The 22011-nt window shown below is 35.4% G+C and overlaps 1 protein-coding gene and 1 long non-coding RNA gene across 12 annotated transcripts in view; one reads left to right on the top strand and one right to left on the bottom strand.

The window, feature by feature from the left end:
• cadm2b (cell adhesion molecule 2b) overlaps positions 1-22011 on the bottom strand; it is a 462204-nt gene that overhangs the window by 229179 nt on the left and 211014 nt on the right.
• Positions 13885-20474, top strand: LOC141377761 (uncharacterized). Of its 2 annotated transcripts, none has more exons than XR_012390624.1 (3): positions 13885-16092; positions 16139-16361; positions 16406-20474. It is a non-coding gene; the product is annotated as an uncharacterized lncRNA (long non-coding RNA). The 2 variants fall into 2 exon arrangements; XR_012390623.1 differs by having other exon boundaries at positions 13887-16092; positions 16139-16394; positions 16439-18321.

Raw genomic sequence — 22011 nt, 5'->3', positions numbered from 1 at the left:
GGGGAAATGAAGCACTCAGTCAAGTTTATATGATTTTGTACACTGGATTTCAGTTTAATGAACATATACTATACAAACTAAATTAATGTAACCATTTAGCATAAAACGGCATGTTTTAATATAGTTTTTAGGCCTAAGGCACCGTCATCTTGAAATATCGCTGTGTCTGATGTCCCGTGGTTGGTTCCGTTTCCCCAGCTGAACAGATATAATTAAATTAATGGACTGAACACAGACTGTTGTCACGATCGTCAGCGATCATAACTGCAGAGATCGCTGAATTACACACACTTGCTTATGAACTACAAATCCACCATGTTATGGACTACATTTACATACATGCACTCCGCTCACACACGTTTCCTCATTCTGACTGATTACACACGGACCACCAGAGAATTGTCAAGGACTGATTAAACACACTATTTAAGCAGCACATACACTCATTCCAGTGGCTGAGTCTTGTTTATGTAAGTGACATTACAACGCGCTTCCTTTGTCTTGTTTTTCCATGTGTTTACCCTAGCCTCGTTAATGTAGTTATCCCTGCCTGCCGCCTGCCTTTTGACCTCTCGCCTGATACTTTGACTATGATTCTAGACTTCCTTTACATATCTGTTTTCACCAGTGTTGACCATTGCTTGTCTGACTGCCTCAATAAACCTGCATTTGGATCCAAACTCTGTGGTCTGTGTCACTCCCCTGGTTAAAACTGTAAAGCCTAATTTAACCCAATGTGTGAAGTAGTGGACGTGGAGTCTAATATAAAAATACATATGTTTATTCAATTTTTCATTTTTCCATTTTAGTTAACATCATTTGATGTGCTTTAGTCCACTCTCTGTATTACATTGCCTGACTGCCTGTATGGGTTTCAACCATGGTAGTAACGGACTGAACAGCCTAATTTAACCCAATGCTTGAATTTGTGGGCATGCATCGCAGAGCTGGTATTAGACACACATTTGATCCTTGTATTTGCACCAGCTCTACGTCCACATTTTTACACATTGGGTTAATTTAGTTTACTTAATTCAATTTACTGTCTCCGTGTTCAGTACATTACTTCCACTGTATCTGTTCAGCTGATGGAGCTGAACCAACCCTGTGACATCTAACACGGTGATATTTGAAGATGACGGTGCCTTAGGTCTAAAAAAAATAATAAAACATGTTGTTTTCTGTTAAATGGTTACATTAATCAAGTTTGTTTAATTTATTTTCATGAAAGAGGAATATAATGTACAAAATAATGTAAACTTGACTGAGTGCTTTATTAGTGAAGGGCCCGTGATGAAGAGCTCTCAAGCTCAACACTATTTATAATTTGGACTTCAATCTATTATCTTTGAGTAGTTGATGTTGGAGCAGTTAGCACTTCAGATTAGAGACTATTCGATTTCTGGTAATCGCTGATTTAGCAAGTTGTATGGAAATTACTAAACTAACTACACTTTTTGTATGAGTTAGTAGGAGGCAACCAGACTAATTGAGTTAACCCTGCATCCTCTGACTAACTTCAGAATGTTGAGATCCTGTCCGTGAGAAACACTTAAACGCTGGGGCATGACAACACTGCGCAGCATTGGGTCCCTAATGAATGTATAACGGAAAAGTATGGACTCAGATAAAAATAAAAAAACTAAGTTGATTTATGAATGAAAAATGTCACCCATTCCTAATTGGAAATACAATCTAATTTGACAGTCACTTAAAATTGGAGTCAGATTTTTTTTACTGAAATGCTTCTTTGAAATGCTTTTTACTGAAATGCCTCTATTACTGGTTTTCTGAAGCTCAGCCAGCAACTACTGACTGTCTATACTCTCTCAACAGGAAAATTGATTCTTTACTGAAATTTTCCCATTTCGTGATGTACATCCCATTGAAATGATACAGATTGAAAAAAAAAGTAAGGCAGTGGATGACTTCATTCTTTAGGTACCATTTGAACCATTAGGATGGGTGTTACTAACAAAGTGAAGGAAGACTGACGAATAGATGAAAGTAGGCCAGAAACAAGACATGCACTGATAACCCTGCCTTAAAGGCATTCCATATGACCAAAAGTGAAGAAAAGTCATTTTGAAAGAAGAAGAAAGGGTCATACTTTATTTTGATGGTTCGTTTGTTACATTGCATGTCAAATAATTCTCACTAGATTATAAGTAGACTGCTAGATTGGGGTTAGGGTTAGGGTAAGTTGACATGTACTTGCAAAGTTTCTTATACTCCGTTAAATGTCTGTTGAAGGAGCAGTATCAACAGATATTAAGTAGATAGTCTGCTAATATTCAAATGGACCATCAACATAAAGTTTTACCGAAGGAAGTTTATGGTATTTGATTAAAGACTATAATGGCAAATTAATAAAAAAATAATAATAATGAAGTGCACAGATCACATAATTTATACCAAGCATATACATATACAAAAAAAAGAAGATTAAATTTTGATGTCATGCTGACTTAAATGATCAAACTGTACAGTCAAGCCTCTTTGTTATGAATAATTTTTGGGCTTGACTAACTAGTTTCCTATCATAAAAATACATTTATTTATTATTAGGTTTTTATTTTAACAGAACATGTGTGACCAGTTCAGTTTAGTTGAGGACACTCTCTTTGCTACAGGGTAACAGATATAATTAATTTATGACCCATATCATTTTGTGTTTTATTAATTACCTGGGTTGATGAAAATCATAAAGTACACTTAAAAAGATATTCCATGACTTCACTTTTTTCACACAGTAAAAGTAGCATTCAAAAACATGTTCTAACTCCAAACTTATTTGTGTATTTCAGATACTGTGAAATAATCTGCAGAGAGAACATGTCAATCAAATTTACCAAAATACACATCATGTAGAGTGTCATAGGATTGTGAAGATGTCACTGGAACTTGTTGTTTATTGCATTTTGTTCCTGTTTACCTGGTTATTTGTCTATGCTTATTTATGTACAGTACATGCATTTACTAATGTTCAATGTCATTTTTCATATATTGATGTATTTAGCCCTTTCACCCAAAGCGATTAACAATTATGAGGGGGGTCTCTCCACACCAACACCAGAGTGCAGCATGTACTTGGATGATGCAACGGCAGCCACAGGAGAACAGCGTTAGTGCTGTACAGTGATCATACCGCCCCATAGCATTAGTTTTAAAAATGAAATGCAGCCATATGTACCTCTGGCTACATAATTTGCGGTCTCATATAGGACTACGTTTTAGGAATGAGCCTATACTGGCGAATTTGTACACATTCACATGAGTTCAGTCTTATGAAAATCTACGATTTTTAAATTAAACCCCACCAAAACACCAAAACCCCACCCCTAAACCATCATTATATATATATATATATATATATATATATATATATATATATATATATATATATATATATATATATATATATATATATATATATATATATATATATATACATATATAATGATAAAATAGCTAACTTACACATGATTTTCAGTTTATATATATTTCAGTTTTTAGTTCATATATATTTTACTTTTTTTTGTGCATCATGTGAATCTGATGTGTTAAATTGTAGCAGTTTAGTATTTTTTATGCATTTGTGTGAATGGTTTAACTGACATTGTCATCTGTTAGCAAAACGTAAACAATGCACACATTATCATAGTAAAAAGGATCATTTGTTATAGTATGTAGAATACAGTAGACTTCTGACATATCAACAGAATTGATAATATGTCTTTTTAAGTCCATTTTGCTGATGTCCTCACAATCAGCTTTGCGTTTATCAGTACAAAAAAAAAAAAAAAAGTTTTTCCCTGTGTGTCTTCAGGGATTAGCCACTATATACAAGACACATTCCTTGTAGTTGGAGACACAATGAAAATAATACATTGGGCATTTATCCAATAAACAAGAACAGCACAAAACAAATTGAGATGAATGATGTAATTTCTTTCTCAGCCCCTTTAGGCTCGGAAGTTCCTTTACTTAATTAGATACTTAACATATGCCACTAGCAAATATACCCAAGACACACAATGTATTTACGCGTGTAACACGCATTGCATTCAAATGATTTCAAGTAAATAACTACAGCCGGAAGCTTCTTTGAGAGCAATCTAGATCTTATAAAGTGCAAACCTTAACATTCAGGTTATTATAGAAGGCCTGTGTGATGCAATGGATGTAACAGTGGTGCAAAGCATCTTCATCCATCATAGGTAATCTGCCGCTTTTCGCCCAGATTTCGGGTGATATCCGGCACCCGGAACAAACAGCCCATCTGTCACAAAGACTCTGCCTCAGCAAACCACCTCTCTCGACCTCGGAAAGTGGCCACGATGCTACCAAAATATCAGTACAATATCAAGACGAGGCGCTGGTGATATAGTGCAGGAAATGAAGAAACGCGGCGCTGTCAGACGGAGACACATATATTAGGATCTGTCAACACCCAGATGATACGAAATGCATGTAGCATCTAAAATACTTTTGAATAACATAAGGTAAGGCTTTGCTGTGGGTAGGTATGCCAAGTACATATGGCAATACCTTTTCTTTCCATCCTGAGTCAAATTTCCATCAAAATTCGTTCGTTCATTCATTCATTCGTTCATTCATTCATTCATTCATTCATTCATTCATTCATTCATTCGTTCATTCATTCATTCATTCATTCATTCATTCATTCACTGGTTAATGGTTATCAGCTTTCTTTAAAATACCTTCTCTTGTGTTTAAAATACTTTCTTTATGTGTGAAAAAAGAAACTCATAGATGTGTGGAACCACTTTTGGGTGATCTGATAGACTTTGGTGCAATTTTAAAGTTATTTACTACAATAGAGCACAGAAAAGTACCACATGCATTCTTCATAGTTCACTACTATTTTAAAAGTTTTAAAGTAACTTAATGCGTATTAGGAATTTGCGGTACTGTACTCAAGGTATTGTGTAGGGTCTGTCTGTGGACTGCAAGACGGGGGCGTAACATGAAGAGGCATTAGGGGCGCAATCTGTACTATTTTAGAGGCTTAAATTTAAGTTGGAAACCCACATCAAAACTATGTTGTAGGCAAGATGGTGCTGTACATCAGTTATTAACATCTACACCTACTCAGCACCTAAATCCTACCATCACAATTATTAATGTCTATACCGACCACAACACTAAACCCAACCATCAGTTATTAATGTCGACACCTACACCTATTCTAAACCTAAATCCAACCATCACAGTTATTAACGTCTACAACTTCCCCAAACCCTACCATCATAGTTATTAAGTAGGGTTTTATCGATTGCGCGGGCGCCTGTTCTCTCTCCCTCTCTTGTGAACGCGCGGCGGTCGGCGGAGCTGCATACAAAAGGCTGCGCAGTTATTCAAATCTGCAATTGCTGACAGTCAGTTTGGCCTGCTTTTCGGAATTATGAGATGTCGGCCCGACTCTTTTTAATTAGATGAACATTTTTTAGATTTATGCCTTACCCAAAATATAAAAATACATATAAATACATTTAGATCATTTACTTTAATCATTACTATTACACTGTGAAGAGACTTTCAACCAGCACAAAAAAAAAATAATAATAAAAAACGTTTCTGAAGACAATCACTTACTGTACCTTCAAGTTCTTTAGTCTAATTCAATATTAAATTGTGTTGGGGTAAAAAGAATATTCAATTTCTAAATCCTTAAAAAAATCCCTAAAAAATATGCAAACAAATAATTCAAACACAGATTGTAATGGCATTTGTTATAACAACACAGGACAAGACACGTTTATAATAAGCTAATCAAATGTCTGTCATTCTAAACAAATAAATGTTTTTTATAATAGAAAATGGCTTTGTTATTCACTCAGCATGCATGCTGTAACTGTTTTTAAAGTCTGTCTAATTTGTTACACTGCAGGCTAATTTGATATGCATACAAGATTGACATTTACTACTGAAAGAACATCCTTTGACCATCCTTTGACCATCATGGCAATGTTATTATCTCACATCTTAAACGTGCACACACTACAAATTATAAAAACTGCAGCAAAGCACACACACTACAAAAAAAATAATAATAAGATTATCGTGCCTAGTGGATCGCCTGATCACAGAATATCTGGCTTTATCAATAATTATTGTTGATTATAAACTAGGTTACTAATATTTGACCAACTGCCACTAAAAGCAAAACACCCTCATGCATTCAAAATAGGTTCTCGATTGTGTAGCTGTTAGTGGCAGTTATATAATTAATTAAATGGGGTATATCCTCATGCAAAGTTATAGACCTACAATATTTATTGTCTGTTCATCTGTACACCTTTTTTATTTTATTTAGTACTGCTCCAAAGAAGCTGCAGTAAATATAGTTTCATATATTCCACCAAACAAAATAATGTTAATTTAGAAAAATGATCATGCGTGAGTTCTTTAAAACACCCCAAGTTTTTAATACCATGTTTACACCTCAAGCATCAGTGAGTGTGTGATCTTCACAGATAAAAGATGCTATCGTTCATTTTATTACAGCAGTTTTTCCCCCTTTCAGATTGTTTTTCTTTCTTTTTAAAAATAATATAACATATAAATATAATTTTTTTAACACACTGCCCACATTAAATTGAAGTGCTCGCTTTCTATGCCAAAATAACCAACACAACTAATGTACTGCCAAAAGAGGCACATGCATCTGTACTGCTGTTTTTAGTTGAGGTTTTAAGTTAATTCTGCCCTGAAGGATTTCCGAGAATGAAGGTTTAGATTGACAGAGGCAAACATCAAGCCATTAAAGCTGCATTTATATTGCAAAGCCTAACGCTCAAATCTGACACTTTGAATTATATTAGATCTATTGTCCTGTCTGTTTCACGTCAACTTCTGACTGCATTTGTACGTTGTTACACCATCCCAAATACAGTGTTAAGCAAAGATCTGTTATTTATTTATTTATTTAGGAAAATAAGCCTAAAAATGTGTCATTCTATGTGTAAATTTATAAAAGGAATGATAGTTGTAAATTAAATAGTAATTCTCTACTGTTATGTCAAAGCCATAGATAAAGATAAAACTCATTTAAAATGGCTAACTGCTGACAAATGCATGCTCATTTGTTCTGTAATATGCTACATGAGCCTAGCTGTTCATTAAAACCATGTAAAATATTGTTCTTTAGACCATTACTGGTCAGTAAAAGCAGAGTCTGACTCTCTCATCTTTAAATGAATAGTAATTTGCAGTATTTGACCACTGAACAGTACATTGAAGCGCTTGTGATCTGTCATAATGCTTGGGAGGTGAAGTTTTTCATATATTGCGGCAATTTTATTCCTGTCCTCCCGTATTTATGTATTTACCACCTACATCTATCAGTATTACCAGGCTGAGACTTCCAGTGCGAGTGTGTGAGAGAGAGAGAGCGTGAGCAAGGAACTTGTCTACATTTGTTTATGATCAATCAAACTAATAGGTCTCCTTGGGCATGTTGTTTACAATGGACTTATTTCCCCCAGTTCGATCATGTATTCACTGCTTTTCTCTCCGCTGTCAAGAGGAAATATGACTCTTACTGCACTTGATTCCACCAGTGAACTCACATCAGCAACTTTGGTTCATTCCTGGCTGCTCAACCTGGACATTCTTTCTCTGTAACCGCTATTGTTTTCAGCGCGCTCCACAGGATGTCATTTGTTGACGTTTTAGCCTTCTGTTAGCAGTTTTATAATGTGATTTAACAACAAATTGTAGTACTGCTAGTATGTTTTTAGAATGATTTAGCTAAATGTTAACATGTTTAGCACATAGCATTGTTAGCACATTTCAACATACAGATACTCTATTTAGCATACAGCTAAGCTGCTGCAGTATTATACCACACTTTTAGCACGTTTTACAAGCATCTAACATGGTAATCTTAACACATAGCTAGCATATATTACCATTGGTAGTAGGCTATGTTATTAGCATGACGCAGTATGTCCTAGATTAGATAGACAATTGTCTGCATTTGTTTCTGACCATTCAAACAAATAGCTCAACTATGCAAGTTATTTACGTGACAGATTTTCCCCAGTTCAATCATCATGCTTTATTTATTTATTTATTTATTTATTTATTTATTTTTATTTTATTTATTTTTTTTTTTTTTTCAGAACTTGGCTCATTTCTGGCATCTTGCACCTGCCATACACATATTTAAAAACACCACAGCTAAAGTTTTAGCCCATGTTTACCATGTTTCTAGCATAATTTACCACTAATAGCACATTTTTTTTAACTGCTAGCATGTTTCTAACACAAGGCATGTTTTAGCACACTGCTAGCATGCTTCTATATTATAGCATGCTTCTAACCTAGCATGACTGACCATTTTGCCAAAGACAGACAGAACTAAAAATGTGTCTACATTTGTTTATGATCAATCAAACTAATTGGTCACATAGCAAATGTTGATGTTTTAGCCTTCTGCTAGCATATTTCCAATGCGGTTTAACACTGTTATCAAATTGTAGCAGTTTCTAGAATGATTTAGCACAAAATTTACATTTTAGCACACCGTTAGCATTAGCACATTTTAACATGGGGTTGATGTGGCGTGTATGTTATTGCACTAGATTATTGGTTCATATTCGTTATCTGGAGGGTATTTTATTTTAAAAGGCGAACTAAAGGAAATTGACAATATGAACAATGCACAATATATAATTAATTTCATTTTCTGTTATTCATGTCTCAATGTTTAACGTTTTGATGCCATTCTATATACATCCATATGTAACATATTATACGTATTCGTAAGGAAATATTATCGTATAGGCGCAAGATGACATCTGACGAAGTTTCTGGTGCAAGCTCACTTTGTGAAGATGGCGTCCGACAGAGAGGTACATTTTTCAGCTCCTCTTATAAATACCAATATTATTGAATAAATATGGATGTTTAGATTATTCAATGTATTTAATAAGATTAAATATTGTGTCATTATTGTGAGGGGAAACATATTTTGATCAGACTTGAATGTGAAATGCAATGTATAAGTAAAGCTTAATGAGTACAATGTCTAATCCAAAATATAATTCTGTATTTGTTTATTTAATTATTTTGTTTATTTTTTTTCGTTACACACACACACACACACACACACACACACACACACACACACACATACACACATATTGTATGTCACATGTAAAATGTTGATTTAGGTTTGACATTTTAAATTTATTTTTGTGCTGGTTTTTGTAGCATTTCTGTATTTTCCTTTACGAATGACAACAAATTAGTTTAAAAATTGTGTACTGATCAGCAGAAATTGCAGTGCTGTGAAGGTTTGTTGGCCTGATGTCTGTTGCATTTGTTTATTTTTTTAATATAGAGGGATTGATACAAGAAATAAATGCCAGTTCAACTACATTACTGTAGGGATTCTTTTCATATTACCACCAACCAACACAATGCAGAAGACTATCCAAATATTAGCTTGTTTCTAGCACATTTTAGCATGCTGCTTAGCTACTGTAGCACAATTTACCACACCGCTAACATGTCTTAAAAGCTTCTAACATGGTAACCTTAACACATGGCTAGCAAATCATTCATTCAAATCAATAGCCACATTATGCATGTTGTTTATATGGCATTATTTTCCAAGTTCACTCATGACTGTTTTGTTTGTTTATTTTTTCTCAGAAGAAATATGACTCAATATGACTTGATGCACTTGATTCCACCAGTGAACTTGCATCAGGAATTTGGCTAGTTTCTGGCATCTTGACCCTGCAAGCTATATATTTTTTACAACACTCCAGAGCTAGTTTTAGCCCACTGATAGCATGTTTCTAGCATTATTTACCACTAATAGCATTTTTTTCACTGCTATCATGTGTCTGCGTTTGTTTATGATCAATCAAACTAATAGGGCTCATTGCAAATGTTGCTTACAGCAGACATTTCAGACATTTCGGTCATGTATTCACTGCTTTTCTCTCCGCTGTCAAGTGGAAATATGACTCTTACTGCACTTGATTCCACCAGTGAACTCACATCAGCAACTTTGGCATTGTAACCCTGCTGTATTTTTTCTCCGTAACCAGTGTCTTTTTCACTCGTCTCAACATGTAATTTCTAACTGTCCGAGCTGATGGCCGTGGCAGCCTGCCCAGCCCTCAAGACTAACAATCATCAGATTTGCTCATGATCCATGCAGAAGGAAAAACAGCTGCCTGTGTTTGATCAGCCTTGTCAGATCTTCCATCCTCTCGCTACGGGTCTTCAAACTTGCTTCTTACTGTCATTTATTCACATTTCTTGCTAATAATATACAGCTCTCATTCAATGCTATGTGATGTTTTGAACACGAGCCTACAAGGATGGTCGGATGCTGCTGATATAAGAAGACATGACATTTCTTAAATGTTAAAGCATGAAATTTAAAGTAGCAAATTGCTATGAGCATGAAATGTATGTGAATAATTATTAAAATGAGCAAACAACCTATGATAATCACTAAAGGTAACTGACTTAATGCAGTTAACATGAACAGCATTCAGAATACAAATAATAACAAGAATAATATAAAGAAGAATCACCATCATCATCTTATAACTCCTAATATTTATTCATATATATATATATATATATATATATATATATATATATATATATATATATATATATATATATATATATATATATATATATATATATATATACACACAGTTGAAGTCAGAATTGTTAGCCCCCTTTTGATTTTTTTTTTCTTTTTAAAATATTTTCGAAATGATGTTTGACAGAGCAAGGAAATTTTCACAGTATGTCTGATAATTTTATTTTTTTTCTAGAAAAAGTCGTATTTGTTTTATTTCGGCTAGAATAAAAGCAGTTTTTAATTTTTTTAAAAAATATTTTTGGGACAATTTTTAGCCCCTTTAAGCTATTTTTTTTTCCGATAGTCTACAGAACAAACCATCGTTATATAATAACTTGCCTAATTACCCTAACCTGCCTAGTTCACCAAATCAGTTATTAGTAATAGGTTTTTAAAACTATTATGCTTAGAAATGTGCTGAAACAATCTTCCCTTCGTTAAACAGAAATTAGGGAAAACTAATTAATTCAGGGGGGCTAATAATTCTGACTTCAATATATATATATACAGTTGAAGTCAGAATTATTAGCCCCCTTTAAATAATTAATTTTCCCCAATTTCTGTTTAATGGAGGAAAGATTATATATATATAGTATCCAGAGATTTGCTTAATAACTACTACAATTCAATTTTTATTAACATTAATTACACAAAAAGCACACAGTATTGTAGAGAACATCAGAGCAAGGAGACAGAGAGTAGGAAACGGAGAAAGAGTGAGATGCCGGGGAGTCCTAAAACGTCTCATCTTCAGCCCTCCATCAGACAGCGGGGGAGATGGACAGTATGTCTACTCTCTCTCCGAGGAGATTGATTGCCTGGAGTTGGCTGTCGGGAGAGATTAAGCTTTGTGGCTTCCCCAAAACACATCAGAAATGATCTTTGTAAAGCACCAGGCTGCTGAAAAACCTTCCGATCTAGCCCAAAACAAACTCTCACCCTAGCAGAAAAGGGCCTGCAGTAATGCCCAGTGAACAGTGAAATCTGTAAGACTAACATGAGGGCTGATAACGTAAATACAGTGAAGTTCAAACATCAGAGCCCCCAGTGAAATTGATTGCACTTAGCCATTTTATAAATTTAGTTTTTTTTTTTTGTTATCACAAATTAGCATGACATACTGGTGAAAATGAATAATTAGCATTAATATTTTCAGAATAACTCACTAGAATGAAAATAACCTTGGAAGAACATGTAGTATATCTTCAAAATAATCTCACAGTGTGTAATCCAGACCCTTCACTCTCTGTCTACTGCTCTGGTGGAATGATCTTTCAACCTCCACAAGGTTTGTCTCTATGAAATAAGGGACAAAATTATAATTTTCCACAAATTCTTCATGGTTGATTTCAATTGCTAATTTTAGTGATCACATATAATGATCTGACATTAGCTTTATACAATCATGTTACATAAAACATACATATATTGTGAAGAATAAAAAAAGTAGACAGACTAAGAGTGCTTTTACACCTAGAATTTTGTATTGAAACCTGTCTTGTTTGGCCAGTTAGCACGGTTAGTTTGACATATGTGAATCCAACAATCGCACTAGGATCCGCAGCAAAACTTGGCTCGATTGAAACAAAATCTGGATCGATTGAAGTGAGATAGCAATATGAACCGAGCCCGGCTTTATCACAGTGTTTTGTGAATATGTAATAGGCATATGAGGGGAGAATTATGAGTAGGGTGGGAGGTCATTCCAGACATTCCAAGTTCCAGGTGCCTCCGGCAAATGCACAGAGACTCCCGGATGCCCGCAAACTAGTGATAATATCCCGGAAATCGAGCGTGTCCCTCCTGGTCTTCAAATACGTAGCAAACTCTCATCACCCCTCTCCACCGTCTCCCTCCTCGTTTTTCCGACACGTCGCAAGCATCCTGTCAATCACCACGAAACCCCCCCTGACAGCTGAGTGGGACTCTGCAAAATAAACCTTGAAGAGAGTTACTCACACATGACTTGTTTTAGCTATTTTGGTCCGTTTAGAAACTTTGCCGTGTGAAAGCGAACCGCACCAAGAACAAAGAGCAACAATGTAACAATTTTAATCCCTGTTTCGGAACAAATGAATCGATTCACAGCTGTGAAAGTATCCTAAATCAGTGGTCTCAAAGTTCCTGGAAGGCCAAAGCTCTGCACAGTTTAGCTTGAACCACTTCCAACTCACACCTGCTTAATAGTCTCTAGTGATCTTGAACACCTTGATTAGTTGGATCAGTTGTGCTTAATTAGGGTTGGAGCAAAACTGTGCAGAGCTGTGGCCCTTCAGGAATCCATTTTGGGTCTGAATGAAAATGCAGATTTACTCTCTGCCAGGAAGTGGCATTTATAGAACATTTCCTTGGTTGCTGCTGTAAACAAAGCAGGTGTGCTGGTATTGAATATTCATTAAAGAGAGATCATCTGAGAAGGAAATACTGTCTAACTCCTCTGTAGACAATAGGTTCCCTTATAGATTATCCCAAAGTGTCATTAACAGCACTGCTTAACTGTATGATTAAATCAGCATAAGAAAAAACAAATAGGACATTGTAGGTCTTAGATGGGACAAATCAAGTGGACCCAATATAAGGTATGTCCTTGCAAATACAGGACAGTTGAAAACTCTAACCTCCACCAACCTCCTTGCATTTGGTTTGGTCCTCCACCCATGTAATGACTTCAGTACTTAAGCTGAATGAACTCAATAATCATGATATTAATATGATTTGAGATGGTTAAAACTAACATCTTGCATTTCATTGTCTGTACAAAGGAGTTCACTTGGTCAATATCTGTTTCCCATATAGATGATAAAACTGAGAGATACCAAGATGATACCAATTAGCATTTTGAGCTTAACTGAAAGACCATTTGACCACTTGCTCAAAGAAATTCACATTCAAGAAATTTTCCAGACCTTTCACCTACTCTGCTCTTCCCTGGTCTGGTGGGATGATTCTATTGTAAATTGTTTCCTAACCACATTTTGCATTTGATTTTGAACGTTTCTTGCTATAATGACAGCAGAGCTTAAAATGTGTGAACTCCATCCCGATGATCATGATCGGAGCATGACTCAAGATTATTTTAATTAGCATCTTGAGTTTAACCAAAAGACCATTTGACTACTTGCTCAAAGTAATTCACATCAATGAATTTTCCAGACCTTTCACCTACTCTGCTCTCCTCTGGTCTGGTGGGATGTTTTGCCAACATCCACTGACCTCATTTTCTTTTCTGATTTTCTCTTCTGTCATGGTGTTTTTATCTGTTATATTAGAATTTGCTGTATTTTTTACTCTATTTTGCTGTAATTATGTCAGCACTCAAGCGGCAACTGCAACCTGAAGACCATGATCTGATCATGATTTAAGATGTTTGCAATTAATGTCTTGAGTTTCACTGAAAGAATATGTGTATGTGCAAAGATGTTCACATGATGTAACGAATTTTGCAGTAGCCATTCATTCACCCACCAGAGGGAGCTCTCCCCCGAATAATGACTGGTTACTTCCTCGTGGTACTTCCTGGTAGCCACCATAGTAAGCACACTGTTTTTTGTCTGTTCTTTGCGAAGTACTGCCAGTTTCACTGCCTAACCAAGCATTTTTGTACTGTTGTGTTTGGCATTGTGTTACAACCCTTTTGCCTGCCTTTTTTTGACTACTGCTCTTATATTTTGGACTCTGCCTTGTTTGCTTTTTTTGGGCTGCCTCTTTGTTTGGTTGACTTTGCCTGATTTATAATTACAATTCTGCCTTTTTTTAATGCACTCTGTTTGTTGAATAAACTTCCAGCATTTGGATTTATTCCGCCTCCATGTCTTTACCTACTGCTCGCTCACACATGGTCAATTTCAATTTCCAGAACATTCACTCTCTCTGATCCATTGGGCTCTATTTTAACAATATAGGAGCAAAGTCTAAAGCGCATAGCGCAAAAGCATTAAGGGCATGTCTGAATCCACTTTGGCTATTTTAAGGATGAAAAATTACACTTTGTACCCTGGCACATAGTCTAACAGAGTTGTGCTTATTCTCTTAAAGAGTTATGGGTGTGTTTTGAGCATAACAATAATTTTTGTAACATTTTAATCTTAAAGACCTGCATAGATGCATTACTAAAGCGCTATGCGCTGGACTTTAGACCAGCTGTTAGTTGGTCAATGGCATGATCTATTTAAGTTCCTTAAAATGGCAACACACAAACAATGTGCCTTAACACTCCTCCTTTTTAGACAGGAACACCCATGAGTCCACAAAGTGGCGGAAATTGATTTGCTATTTCAACAACAAGGTGTAAAAACCTGAAAATTATGGTTGCGCTGGTTTGAAAATATCAACAAATCTCACCAAACACGTTGTACAGTTGTACATTGTGAAAAAAAAAAAAAAAACTATAAAACAAAATTCCTAAATTCACAAAACATTTTCTACTTTTGTTAGAGGTGGTTTTGCACTTTCATGTAAAACATGAGTTGTATGCACTTTTTTTCCAAATAATCTCTGACATAGCAAATATTAACGCAACCCTAATCAGCTGCTTCCAATGATGGAGTCTTTAATTAATTTATTTATTGTTGTTGTTGTTATTGTTGTTGTTGTTGCAATTGTACATCTTCCGGGGAATTGAGCTGGTGCATAGAGAGGACCAGTAATGATGCATAACATTTCAAGTGTTCCCTCTGACATTTTGAAATAATGTAGTTAATGTTTTAAAAATTGCTATCTGGCAAATTTATAACATGCCCAATTTTTTACGAACTACAGTCCTTTTTTTAATTATGCTTGCCTTTTTATTGTTGGTTACTTGGCTAACAGTACTAGTCATTTGGCATTTGTCCTGTTTTTGATAAGAAAATATTCACTTTATGTTAAGATGGAAACCCGGCAACTGAAAGGGCATTTCTGGCATGGTCAACATTAGTTTCCAGAATCTGGAATTAACAGACCACTTATTCCCTCGTCTACATTTCCCTTCTGTTGTAGCTAGTTTCGGAATCTAGCTTTGCATTTGGTTGGATTATCTTTTGCATAAATGACACCAGCACTCAAGCTCAAGTGTAGCTGTCTGCTGACTGCAAGATAGTGGTGTAAGATCGAGGGGCGTAACTTGAAGTTATTGAGATCCCGATGAACCAGGCAAGATGTCACAACGAGATGTTGTTGGCAAGATTGTGGAAAAACTTAACAGAGAACATTTCTTAGCAAATGTTTTCATGAGTTTTCTCTAAATTTATCTACAATCTAATTATTTGATATATTATTATATTCATTCATTTGGCAACTCCATAATGCAACTCCACTCGCTGACTTAATAGCAGTATAATGGCAAGCACATCAAGTGTGAAAGCCTCTGCAACTCAAGGCTGTATGTTAATAACAGTGATGGTTGGGTTTAGGTTTGGGGAAGGTGTAGACGTTAATAACAGTGATGGTTGGGTTTAGGTTTGGGGAAGGTGTAGACGTTAATAACAGTGATGGTTGGGTTTAGGTTTGGGGAAGTTGTTGACATTAATAACTATAATTGGATGGGTTTAGGTTTAGGGAAGTTGTAGACGTAAATAACTGAAATGGTTGGGTTTAGATTTAGGGAAGATGTTGACGTTATTAACTGTGATATTAAGGTTTAGAGAAGGTGTAGATGTTAATAACTTTGATGGTTGGATTTAGGGCTGTGGTAGGTAGAGTTGTTAATAACTGATAGTTGAGATTAGGGTTGTGGTAGGTACAGACGTTAATAACTGATGGTTGAGTTTAGGTGTGGAGTAGGTACAGACGTTAATAACTGATGGTTGGGTTTAGGGGTGGAGTGGGTATAGATGTTCATAACTGATGTATATCGCCATCTTGTTGACAACATTGTTTTGACATGGCTCCATAACTTCAAGTTACGCCTCTAAGGCCCCTTCATGACAGACCCTAGTCCTCAAGCTTTATGTTCATATTCTCCTGAATGATCCTGTGCCTTCAGTGGAAGAAGCCATAAAAGCATCTCACAATTGTATTGGAGGAACTTTGGAGTTTGTGCAACAGGGTTAAATAGCCAAAATCAGTCTCCAAAACCATTATACTCTCTTGATCACTCTGCTCGAATAAGTTGCTGACCTTCACCTCACTCCTTTTTATCTTATCTGAATTTTTTCCTTTATGCTACCATGTTTCATGATAGCTTCCAAATAGATCTTGCATTATTTAATATGTATAATGTTGGGAATTGTTTTTGGATAAAATAGTCTGCTAAATGTATAAATCTATACACACCTTACTTTTTAATGTTTCTAGTTCATTTCCAGGTTTAAATCTGATTTTGAATCATAAAATCTCAGGCACAGAGCTATAGTTTAGCAAGGGCCTGTGCTGTAAAGAAATGTTAGCATCTGTCTAGCCACGCAGAACAGTGGTGACAGGTCACAGCGAGACAAAAGCACTTAACTCTGACATTTTGCAAGGCTGTAACTTCAGTTATGATAGAACGAGAGAAGGATGGACGTCTGTGTTTATCTGACTCTTCAGGTCAGGCTACTTAAAAGCTGAAATTCCTCCAGGCAAGCACTCCAGCTTCTTCCCTTAACATACACAAGGACTGTTAGTTTCGGAATTAAAGGACTTTTTCCTACAATTCACCTCCTCGCTCAGAGCTGCTGCACACCAGTGCTCTATCACGTAACAACCTGCCGTTTTCATAGCCTGCTCAACCTTGCAGAAGCATCTTGAGAGATGAGCTCTGTTCCAAAGCCTAGTCAGCTGCCTCACAGTGTACTGCATACTCAGGCAGCATACTAACCATCATAAGTGGATTTGGGAGGCTCCACATACAGTATAAACACAGAGACGTGACTTTATGATTATTTTCAGCAGTTTGCCATTAGCATGTTGCTAAGCTAACAGTGCGATACATCAATATCCAATATACATTCTTAAATAGATTGCATGGTCGGTTCCAGAAGTTAAATAAGTCAGCTTATTACTTAATTTATTTATTTATTTATTTATTTATTTATTTATTTATTTATTTATTTATTTATTTATAACATGTAAAAGAGAGACCTATTGTGAGATATTATGCAGTTAATCAGTGGTATAAGCTTTCGATGAAGCCATTAGACAACATTTACACAACATAATCCTGTTTAACAGCAGTAGTCTTGGAGAAAAATCTACATTATCTAATCAGTCCGACTGCTTATTAGTTTCTTATGCAATAAACAATAATGCAGTAATGAATGGTTTAGTTCTTGATGAGTCATACCTATGGTTATTTGTGCCTTACTGTAGTTATGCATGAAGTATTCCATATTAGAGTTTGTCTTTGCTCCCAAGACACATATTTGTTTCTATATGCAAATCTTGCAATAAAATAAAATGTTTATATTCATGATGAAAATCATTAGCTAAATCAATTATTGTATGTTAATCAGTTGTTATTTAATGCAAATGTAGCTAGTTACCACCAGTAATAGGAAATAAGGCCCGTTAACACCGTATCGTTTTTTGTTCCCGTTTTTATGCCTTGTGACTAAATAAACGTCATTTTTACGGCACTTAACGGCACGTCATTTAACAGTGCTGTAAATAAACTAAGTTACTTTTTTCGGTTACGAGTGGCATGCCATTACCGTTACTGACAATAAAATGTGCATTACTATAATTGAGAACACTGCAGTGGATTTCATGCAAGCATATCGTCTCTCTCAGCCATAAAACCTCTCTTTCTCTGGGGTGTATGTGTGTGTGTGTATATAACCAACCAGCAATGATGATTGGTGTACGTGAATATGAATGTGGTGTAACTGAGGTTGTGATGAATGGCTTAGATAGAGTTGATTTCCATCGTTTGCCAATCAGAGGCAGAGTAGGGCGGGTGTTCACTAGTGGTGGGCCAACCAAGGCTTCATGAAATACCCAATCAGTCGAGGCTTCGAAACGTTTCGAATCCTGTCTCAACAGTGACACCAACTGGTAATCATTTTTTTATGTATTGCTCAAACAGCTACAGCAAAGACAGTTAGGGAAACTGAGATATTAAACCTCACATTGAAGAGTTGAAGTTTCAAGTGATTTAGTGAAGCGGTGAGAGTTCCTGACTACCATGCCAAGAAAATGGGTTTCAATCCAGGGTGATGCAGCTATAGACATTAGTTTTTAAAGAATCTGAGCTTGTGTTTTGTTTTAATATTTGTCTGACATCCGAATGAACACTTTGTGAATAAATATGTCTTGTTTTGGTTATAAAAAGTAACATTATTAAAATACATCAAGTCATGATTTCAGACTATTTGAACAAGTCTGGATTTGGCCATTTGCAGCACAGTTACTCAGCACAGATTCGCCAGGTCTCTAAACGTTTCTAAAAATGACAGATGCTTTAACTTGCTTTAGTCATGTGTTTCGAATCAACTTAGTCACGTGACCTGGGTGTTTTGGATTATGCTTCGTTGAAATGTTTCGAAACACTTGCACTTCAGGATCTTGACGCTGTGTCGAAAAGTTAGTCATCCCTAGTGTTACCACTAGCACACACAGTTAGGGTGCTTTCACACTTGGATTCAATTGCCTGGACCGTACCCTAATTTGATTGTTTTCCCTTGCAACCTTCTCAGTTGATTTTTGTTCACATTGTCTTTTTTCCTTCTGAACCCCGGTACACTTGTGTCATCAAGCTGCTATTTTGTGTACGGATACAAAAGCAAAGCCCCAAAACGCAAAGAAGAATGCATATCACGGTAATTCTGCTTTTACTGAATATTTCCGTTTTGGACATACAGAAAGCGACTCACATCTATCTGCTGCAAAAATATTATAAACCTTTAGAACAGAATGCGATGTCTGCAAAAACCTTTTTTAGAGGAGACAAGCAAACATTATGACTGTGATTGCCCTGACTTAGTTCCGCTTGTCACCAAGTTACAGTAGGTGATTCACAGACAAACACACACACACACACACACACACACACACACACACACACACACAAATGAATATTATGAAAATACTTCCGTTACTTCCGTTATTTGGTATGATTGCATTCATACCAGAAGTGAACCATATCCCAGACCAACTCTTTCAGGCAGGTATGGTTCACGCGTGCGCACCCGAGTTCAGAAGACATGTTCACACAAGCTAAATGTATCATACTCTGACGTCAAATGAACCCAGGTGTGGACCAAAAGTGCTAGTGTCATACACCAACCACCAGGAGTCAGAACAATGGCAAATCCAACAAGTTCAAAGGTAGTTTTTGCAAAACACTTATTACTAATACAGAATTAAACAAAATAATATCTAGATATTGAGGATATAGCCCTTTCACACAGTGATACCAGTGAATATCTGGAAAATTTCGGGAACAACATTTCCGGTAAATCAAAAAAAGCGCTGTTCACACAAGCAAGGATGTTCCAGAATTTTTCCAAGAATCGACCATTCACACATTCATTCCAAAACACAGGTAAATTCTGACATCATTAACCAGAAATGGTTTATGTAAACATAGAATGGGTCAGGCCTTTGTTGATGGCTTCACTTTTATTTAAAGCTTTAGCATTCATGCAGCTGCTCTTGTCCCCGAGACATCTATAGGCAGAAGCATGAACTGCGGCTAAACGTTTACACATTTGACTACATTACAAATTCTAAAGTAGATGGATAAGTATCGTGAACAACTTCGATGACAACAAAAAGGAACATGAAGCATGTTGAGATGTACGTATTATATGTTTGTGCTGGTGCTCACCGGAGCACTTCTTCACATGCACACACGTCATGCAACTGAAGCAGAGCTTGCAGGTAAACAAACGGCAGTTTATCATAATCATTTTATCGAATTTTGTTTTTACACATTTGGTATTCAGAAGGAACATAGAATTATTTGACTAACATCTAGCAGCAAAATGTGTCTGGAAAAGTAATCAAAGACTTTTATTTTCATAAACAGCATGGATGTTAATGCACCTAAATTTTCTGATTGGCTGGAGTAGACATCTCACGTCAGCGTGTTGTAAACGTGAATGGGCTTTTTTCCAGCAATGTTCCTTCTACGTTCACGCAGTATTCCTGCAAATTACAGGTAACTTCTCTTTCTGGAAAATAGGCAGAAAGAATATACCAACTTATTTTTATTTTTTTTTTTCAAAAAGGGCCTGTTCACACATACAGATCTTTCTGCATAATTGCTGGTAATTTTCTGGAAAGGTCTATTTGTGTAAAAGGGGCTATTGTCCCACAACAACAATAAAATAGTGTAGATTAATATTTAATATTTGTTTTTTAGTCATTTGAAAAATTATTACCATTTTGGTAACACTTTAGAATAACTATCCATTATAACTAGTTTAAAGATCATTAATAAACTGTTAGTTAATGAGTTACAAATGACTTTATTAATTATTTACAACTGTGCCTTATAGATAGCCAATAGATAACTTGCAAGCTGTTAGTTAACAAGTTATAAATGGTTTGTTGACTGTATTTTAATGATTTATAACTATTAAATTGTTAATAGATCATGAACAAGCTGTTAGTAAATTACTTACTAAAGACTTGTTAAATATCAGTTAATAGTTTATATACGTTATTGGGACGTTATTCTAAAGTTGCAACTATTTTTCATTTATTAACTCTTAGTAAATGAGGAATAGTTGCAACTTTAGAATAACGTTCCAATAACACACATAAGCTAATAGCTAACACTTAACTAGTATATTAACACACTTTACAGATCAGTTGTTCATAGTTTGTTAACCATCTAATAATATCAGTGAAACTTTTCAAATAAAAGAATTTTGTATTTTTGTAGTGCCCAAACCTCATGGGTTTGTATTCTGTTGTATACTGCTGTTCTGCCATGTTATGCTATGTGTGTTTCTATACATTAAACACAATGTTCAACATTTCATCTGTGGAGTTTCTTTGGTAAAATACAGCACACAGAAAAGCCTATGAGTGAAACAAGGTTAAGGTACAAATATTTGATATTTTCAAATGTAAAATCAAATTTCTTAAGCTTGAACTTGTTCAATCCTTTTGCTGTTTTACAACGTTTCACTGATATTATTAGATGGTTAACAAACTATGAACAACTGAGCTGTAAAGTTTCAGTTAATATACTAGTTAAGTGTTAGTTATTAGCTTATGTGTGTTATTGGGACGTTATTCTGAAGTTGCAACTATTCCTCATTTACTAAGAGTTAATAAATGATGAATAGTTGCAACTTTAGAATAACGTCCCAATAACATATATAAACTATTAACTGATACTTAACAAGTCTTTAGTAAGTAATTTACCAACAGCTTGTTCGTGATCTACTACTAATTTATTAGGTAAAATTATAAATCATTAAAATACAGTTAACAAGTCATTTTTAACTTATTAACTA

Source organism: Danio rerio, chromosome 15 (assembly GCF_049306965.1).
Source record: "Danio rerio strain Tuebingen ecotype United States chromosome 15, GRCz12tu, whole genome shotgun sequence".
Taxonomy (NCBI): domain Eukaryota; kingdom Metazoa; phylum Chordata; class Actinopteri; order Cypriniformes; family Danionidae; genus Danio; species Danio rerio.
Note: the sequence above shows the minus strand (reverse complement) of the source record. Positions and strands in the feature narration are given on the sequence as shown.